We start from the raw sequence: 8,538 nt of genomic DNA, 5'->3' as shown, positions 1-8,538 counted from the left end.
TACTTGTGATCTTTCTCTCTGTCAAATAAATAAATAAAATCTTTAAAAAAAACACAAAATATTGGTTGGAATTGTAGAAGAAATTCTGACAAAGAGTCGTACTACTTGAGGAATTACACTACTTGATTTTAAGACTTATATAGAGCTAGGCGTGCCTGGATGGCTCATTTGGTTGAACAGTGGACTCAATTTTAGCTCAGGTCATGATCTCAGCGTCCTGGGATTGATCCCCATGCCAGGCTCCATGCTCGGCAGGGAGTGGGCTCAAGGTTTTTCTCTCCCCCTCTTCCTTTGCCCCCTGCCCTGCTCTCATGTGCACTCTCTCTCAAATAAATAAACAAAACTTAAAAATAATAGACATATATAGCTTGAGTAATCAAGACTGTGAAGTATGTGCAAAAAAGATACATAAATCAGGTGCACCTGGGTGGCTTAGTTGGTTAAAACACCAACTCTTGATTTTGATCTCAGGGTCATGTGTTTGAGCCCCTTGTGGAAGCTGCTTAAGATTCTCTCTCTTTCTGCCCCTGCCAGCTCATGCCCTCTCTCTCACTCTCTCTCTAAAAGGAAAGAAGGGAGGAAGGAAGGAGAGGAGGGATGGAGGTAGAGAGGAAGCGAGGGAGGAAGAAAGGAAGACAAATCAGTGAAACAAAAGAGATACAGACTCAAGCTAATACAGTCATTTAATATCTACAAATGGGGCAGTAGTAAGTTAATGGAGGAAGGACAGTTCTGGAATAATTGTATATCCATATGCAACTCCTCTCCCCAAATTCTTGACAAAAATTAACTCAAAGTGAGTCATATATATCAATAAAAGCGTAAGATGTGGAAGAACACCTTTGTGACGGGCGATTATGTTAAGAGTTCTTAGATATGACATCAAAACCATGATTCATGAAAGAAAAAAAATTGGAAGCTGAACTTTACCAAAATAAAAAATGTTTGCTTTGTGGAAGACACTGTTTAGAAAATGAAATAAACTATAGACCGAGAGAAAGATGTTCGCTCATCACATAGCTGATACAGAACTTGCATCAGAATACAAAATCCTCTCAAGCGTCAACACTAAGATAACTAACAAACTGATTCAACAACTAAAACACAGTTTACCAGACAAGATATATGGATGGTAAATACGTCTGTGAAACAAAGACCCTACTAAGGGATAAAATAAAACCATGATGTGGATCTGCTACATACTTTCTAGAATAGCTTAAGCAAAAAAATAGTGATGATATCAAGTGATGACAATGATGCAGAGCACCTAGCTCTCATATATTTCTAATGGGAAAGGAAAAATGATATAACTCTCTAGAAAACAGCTCAGCAGTTTTTTATGTTAAACCCTAACACCCACCGTAGCATCCACCAATCCCAATCCTGAGTCTTTATAACAGATATAAGTGAAGTTTTCCTTAAAGGGGGCGCCTGGGTGGCTCAGTGGGTTAAGCCGCTGCCTTCGGCTCAGGTCATGATCTCAGGGTCCTGGGATCCAGCCCCACATCAGGCTCTCTGCTCAGCAGGGAGCCTGCTTCCTCCTCTCTCTCTGCTGCCTCTCTGCCTGCTTCGGCTCGGGTCATGATTCCAGGGTCCTGGGATCGAGTTCTGCATCAAGACTTGCTCAGCGGGGAGCCTGCTTCTCCCTCTCCCTCTGCCACCCCCCTGCATGTGTGTGTGTGCTCTCTCTCTCTCTGATAACTAACTAACTAACTAAATAAATAAATCTTTTTAAAAAGGGGCTAAAGGGGCGCCTGGATGACTCAGTGGGTTAAACCTCTGCCTTCAGCTGAGGTCATGATCTCAGGGTCCTGGGATCAAGTCCTGCCCTGGGCTCTCTGCTCAGCAGGGAGCCTGCTTCCCCCCTCTCCCTGCCTCTCTGCCTACTTGTGATCTCTGTCAAATAAATAAATAAAATCCTTAAAAAATCAAAATAAAATAAACAAAAGGGACACCTGAGTGGCTCGGTGAGTTAAGCCTATACCTTCGGTTCAGGTCATGATATCAGGGACCTGGGATAGAGCCTTGCATTGGGCTCTCTGCTCAGCGGGGAGCCTGCTCCCCCCACCCCACCCCCCCGCCTGCATCACTGCCTACTTGTGATCTCTCTCTCTGTTAAATAAAAAAAAAAATTTTTTTTTAAAGGAGCTAGAGAGTAAATATTTTAGGCTTAAAGACATAGGTCTCTGTCACAACTACTCTGCAATGTCACTGCAGTGCAAAAGCAGCTATAAGACAGGCATGTAAATGAAGGGGCAAAGCTGTGCTGCAAGGGGTGCCTGGGTGGCTCAGTGGGTTAAAGCCTCTGCCTTCGGCTCAGGTCATGATCCCAGGGTCCTGGGATGGAGCCCCGCATTGGGCTTTCTGCTCAGCAGGGAGTCTGCTTCCTCCTCTCTCTCTGCCTGCCTCTCTGCCTACTTGTGATCTCTGTCTGTCAAATAAATAAATGCTTAAAAAAAAAAAAAAGCTGTGCTGCAATAACATTTTATTTGCAGAAATCAGCAGCCAGCCCATAGGCTGTAGTTTGCCACCTCTTGCCCTAGAGAAATGAAAACTGTGTTCATTGAAAACATGTTTACAAATGTTTATAGCAACTCTATTCATAATTACCAGAAATTGGTAACAACCCAAATGTCCTACATATGGTAAATGGCTAAAACTGTGGTACATTCATACAGAACTATTACTCAGCAAAGAGGGAGAATAACCTACATGCAAGGACTTGGATGAATTTTAAAAGCATTATCTAAGTGACATAAGCTAGTATCAAAAGGTTACATACTATATGATTTCATTCATATGATATTCTTAAAGTGACAAAACTAGAGTGTAAAGAAATAATCAATGATAAGGGTTGAATGTGGGGTGACTTGAAAGTAGTAATAGGAATGAATCTTGGGGGATGATGGAATGGTTCTGCATCCTGACTGTGGAAGTGATTCTATGAATCTATACCTCTCAAAATTCATAAAGTTATATACTCCCCAAAAGGGCAGTTTTTTGAGATGAGTATTTACCATTAATACCAACATCAATTCTCCCTATTAAAAAGAGAGTAATCATCATTTTGTGCCTCTATTTCCTTATCACCTAATTCTTCCTTAGCCATTTGCATGCTGTTTTTTGTCTGTACCATTTCTTTCAAAAATCAACTTTAAGGAAGCAAGTTTAAAGAGTTTCTCATCATTCCTGTTTTTTTTTTTTCCCTAAGATTCATTCACTTATTTTAGAAAGAGAACAAGAGTGTGAAAGCAGGAGCAGGAGGGGCAGAGGGAGAGGGAGAGAGAATCTCAAGCAGATTCTGCACTGAGCGCAATGCCTAACATGGGGCTCAATCTCATGATCTAGAGATCATGACCTGAGCCGAAACCAAGAGTTAGATGCCTGACTGTGCCACCCAGGCACTGCGAGCTCTGTATTTTTAATAAGGTCCTCAGCCTGACATGGGGCTCAGCCTCACCACCTTGAGATCAGAACCTGAGCTGAACCAAGAATGTGATACTTAACCGACTGTGCCACTCAGGCTCCCCTGTTCCTGATCTTTTGGTAGCATTTTATGCTGTTGATTATTCTCTCCTTAGAGCGCCACTTTTTAGCTTCTGGGATGTTGTACTTTTTGGATTTTCCTTCAGCCACATTGAGTGCTACAGTTACATAACCTGTTCCTTTTTATGTTTAATGTCTGAACAACAAGTGACAGAATTATATAGAAGTGTGCTGTCCAACACACTAGACACATATGGCACTTGAGCACTCGAAATGTAGCTACTGCTACTGAGCAATGAAGTTTTAAAGTTGATTTAATTTTAATTAATTTAAATTTAAAAACTTGATATCCGGTGCTCACTTCTGCAGCACATATGCTAAAATTGGAATGATACACAGAAGATCAGCATGGCTCCTGAGAGTAGATGACATGCAAATTTGTGAATCATTCCATATTTACAAATTAACAAAAAGATAAACAAACAAACTTGATATTCAGTTCAATTCCTGAATACTTCTAAGTATATCTGGAACAACTTGGGTATATTAATCTATTTTTTTAACCCTAAATCTAATCTAAGTCTAAATACAGATCAAGTACTTTTCATGAAACCTTGGCATCTGAATTAAGATGTAAATGTAAAATATACACCAAATTTTAAATGCTTAGTACAAAAGGTAATATAGCTTATTAACAATTTGTTTATATTAATTGCATATTGAAATTGTAATATTTTAAGTATATTGGATTGAATAAAAGATTATTAAAATTGGTTTCTCCTGTTCCTTTTTACTTTTTAAAGTGTGGTTTCTAGAATATTTTAAGTTACATGTTGGGTCACATTAGACAGCACTGATTTGGGGGACTCAGTTCCATAGATACATACATATGTACATATATACACAAATATACACATAAATGTATGTGCATACAAATACATATACATACGTGTGTGTATATTCCTTAATTTATTATTTGTACAAGCTTTGTCTCACATAACTCCAGGCAGGGTTGTGCTGTCATGTGATAGCTCCAAACCCTCTGTCAGTTGATGGGTAAAATATCCATTTCTGCACATGAAAGACAGTTAAGGCTGTGTGGATGTCAAGAGCAGCAAGTGCAAGAGCCTCTATTTTCAGAGAGGCAAGCAAAGCAAAAGTTTTAAAATGAAAATAACTATGTCCAAGAACCATGGCAATGTGCGGTCACGTTGGTTCTTTTTGTTTCTGAGGTTCTTCATGAACATTTTAAATCTCATCGTGTCTATTGAGTTCAAAGGCCATGAGATTTTCAAAATGCTGTCTACAAAACAGTAGTTTAGGATTACTGTAGAATCATACAAATTGGAAAAACAGAAAATGATGGGATGAACTGACAGTATGAATGATTCTGAATAAAAAAGGAATCATGTGATATATGAAAGATGTATCTGCAGTTGATGATAATTAGCAATAGAGGCTAGAGGTATTTGAAATGAGAGAAACTTGTTTGACCAGCATCAGTGTTAAATGCCTGTTAGTTCAATTAGTTCAGAAGTTAAGGACTCTGATTAATCAGGTAAAACTGCTGCTAATGAAAAATGTCATAAGCCAAATATTTCTATGGATTCAACTCTCACTTGAATTTGCAGTGCATCAACATGAGTAATCTAGCCATTAGAGTGGAATTCATCCCCTGCTAAGGAGTTCCTTTGTAGAGAACATTATAGTTAGATGTATGATTTGGAGGATGGGTAATTACTTGTGAGAAATTTGGATGTAACTGGTTTGTGCTGGGAAAAGATGTGGACTAGAATGGACATCATCATGGAGAATGTCTATTTGAAAGCACAGGTCAGACTCATATTTGGTGAAAATTGTTTGTTTTTAAAGATTTAATTAATTAGTTTTAGAGAAAGGGTGGAGAAGAGGGAGAGAAATATCCAGCAGACTTCCTTCTGAGCCCAAAGTGGGGGCTCAGCCCCACAACTCAGAGATCACGCCCTGAGCCAAAATCGAGAGTCAGATGCTTAGCATACTGAGCCACCCAGGTGTCCCCTGAATTTATGTTTTGAAGCATAATAAACATACTTAAGAAAAGTCATCTGAGTTCCTCAAGAAGATTCTCCTTTTGGCCCACTCCTTTTCAGTTTATGTGACTTAAACAGATTAATGGTAGTGATTTTACTAGGTAAGTGTGCTTGGGAAAGTTGCTTGCTGTTCACTCCCTTGGTTACCTATCTGTAAAACCAAGGATGATAATATATAATAGTACCCTCCTAAAGCTGTTGAGAATTAAATGAGCTAAAACATGTCAAATGTTAAGAGAAGGACATGGAACAGATCAAGTGCTTATTTGTTAGCTATGGCTCTGTTAGTAATAACACATCCAAGGCAAACTCATGGTTTCAACTGTCACTAAGGTTTATGACTTCCAATCCATCACTGATCTTCATCCTACTATTCCATCTATATATTAGGTATCTCCTCTTGGATATATAAATGGCACCTAAAGGGAAATAAATCAACTATCTGAAATAGGATCTTCTATCCCAAACCACATTCTCTTTGTTCTTTATTTTTTTTAAGCTTATCTATTTATTAGAGAGAAAGAGAGAGCGAGAGCGAGCACACAAGTAGGAAGAGCCCCAGGCAGAGGTAGGAGAAGCAGCGTCCCAGCTAAGCAGATAGCCCGATGTGGGACTTGATCCCAGGATCCTGGGATCATGACCTGAGCTGAAGACGGATGCCTAAGAAGGACTGAGCCATCCAGGCACCCTAAGTGTTATTTCTAATATATGTCATACTACTAATCTCAGAATAATTTGTTTTATTCACATCCAATATGACTGAGATAAAACAAAAGAGAACACTCTTTTTCTGCCCATTATAAAACAATACTTGCTGATTGTAAAAAATTGGGGAAGATATGGAAAATTCAAAAAGGAGACTGGGAAGATGGCCTGTAGAGACCAGGTTAATTCTAGGTGATTGGATACAGTTATATTTTGCCTACATAAAAAAAAAAAGATAAAAGTAAGAGTAGTTTGTCTGGTTAAGCACCCAACTCTTGGTTTTGGCTGAGGTCATGATCTCCTGGTCCTGGGACTGGGCCCCACATGGGCCTCCACATTGGTCTTGGCGTCTGCTTACCATTCTCTTTCCCTCCCCCTCTGCACACTGCCTGCACCACTCGGCCTCGTGCACATGGATGCTCTCTAAATAAAATCTTTAAAAAAAGAGATAAAAATTATCCATAACCACAAATTCTAAACTTCCAGCTAAAAAGAAAAAAAATTTTTTAAAGATTTTATTTATTTGACAGAGAGAGAGAAATCACAAGTAGGCAGAGAGGCAGGCAGAAAGAGAGAGAGGAGGACGTAGGCTCCCCGTGGAGCAGAGAGCCCGACACGGGGCTCCATCCCAGGACCCCAGGATCATGACCCGAGCCGAAGGCAGAGGCGTCAACCCACTGGGCCACCCAGGCACCCCCAGCTAAAAATTTCAACATATTTCATTTGTTTGATATTTTCCCAGATAATTAAGACCCTATTGTATGTATACAGGGATATGATCTTTTTATACCTAATGTCTTCACCACTGAAAACATTTTATAAAACATTTTAAACTAAGATGTTAAAATTCAAATTTCCAAAGTAAACTTTTTTTAATGACTTGTTTTTGTTTTATGGCTACAATATATACTCAGATATTCCTGAAGATAATAATTTAATTATTACAAGTTTTCTTCTGCTCTTTGTTTTGCTTCCACTGGTCCTTGTTCTAAGCTAATTATTACACTGGACATTCTAAAAAACCTGCTGGTACCTTGTTTTCTGTAGTGAAAACATGAATGAAGGGGCTGTGTAGGTGAATGTAGAGTTTTTTGCCTTCATCCATAGTAGAACAATTGAGGGAGGTCCACTTATGTGAACATAAATTGTTACTAAGTGTTATGGCTCACTTTATTTGTACTGCTTTGGGGGTCCTGGCCCAAAATGATTTTGTAGGAGGGAAAATCATTGTTGTACATTAATAGAATTTTGTTCTTGTTTTAAATTGCTCTCAAGAACAGAATGACTATAAAACATTAGTGTTTTTCTTACAAAAAAGAGGTGTGGGAGATGTATCTTACCACCAAAATACAAAGAATTTTAAACCTCCTCTTCAAACTAAACTGTGTAATTTCATAAATCAAATAATTTAATCAAGACAAAATACTGTTTTTTTTTTTAAAGATTTTATTTATTTATTTGACAGACAGAGATCACAAGTAGGCAGAAAGGCAGGCAGAGAGAGAGAGAGAGAGAGGAGGAAGCAGGCTCTCCGCGGAGCGGACAGCCTGATGCGGGGCTCGATCCCAGCACCCTGGGATCATGACCTGAGCCGAAGGCAGAGGCTTTAACCCACTGAGCCACCCAGGCGCCCCCAAAATACTGTTTTAAAATGGTAAATGTATTCTTTATTGTTTAAATATAACTTGAATTCAAAAGAAATATTTTCCAGACCTGTATGTAAGTTCAGGAGCATCACCAATTTGATTTTGTTTTATTTATTTATTTATTTATTTATTTATAAAGATTTTATTTATTTATTCGACAGAGAGAGATCACAAGTAGGCAGAGAGTCAGGAAGGGAAGCAGGCTCCCTGCTGAGCAGAGAGCCCAATGCAGGGCTTGATCCCAGGACCCCGGGATCATGACCTGAGCCGAAGGCAGAGGTTTAACCCACTGAGCCACCCAGGCGCCCCTTGACTTTGTTTTTAAGTCGTCAGAATATTTGACTTCTTTAATAAGTTGATTTATTCCTCTTCTGAGAAAGCCATTCAATAAGAAGCAGTCTCGGAGTGGGGGTTGGGGGTAAATAAGTATTTTTGAAGATTTGGAAAATACAGATGACTCATGTTTAGATGATTACTATAAACATTTTGGTAATACCGTTCTGCTATTGAAATATACATATTTGTGTGTGTGTGTGTGTATATATATATATATATAAAATAAATGAGGGGCTCTTCAAATTATACAATTATAACCGTCCAAAACCAGGTATTTGTGGCCTTTTAATTATGGA

The 8,538-nt window shown here is 38.9% G+C and overlaps 1 non-coding gene across 1 annotated transcript; it reads left to right on the top strand.

Moving 5' to 3' along the window:
* Positions 1-3,839: 3,839 nt before the first annotated feature.
* Positions 3,840-3,946, top strand: LOC116596642. Its single transcript, XR_004288230.1, has one exon. It is a non-coding gene; the product is annotated as a U6 spliceosomal RNA (small nuclear RNA).
* The last annotated feature ends 4,592 nt before the right edge of the window (positions 3,947-8,538 follow it).

This window comes from Mustela erminea, chromosome 7 (assembly GCF_009829155.1).
Source record: "Mustela erminea isolate mMusErm1 chromosome 7, mMusErm1.Pri, whole genome shotgun sequence".
Taxonomy (NCBI): Eukaryota; Metazoa; Chordata; class Mammalia; order Carnivora; family Mustelidae; genus Mustela; species Mustela erminea.
The sequence above is the reverse complement of the archived record's forward strand: the minus strand, read 5'-3'. Positions and strand labels throughout refer to the sequence as shown.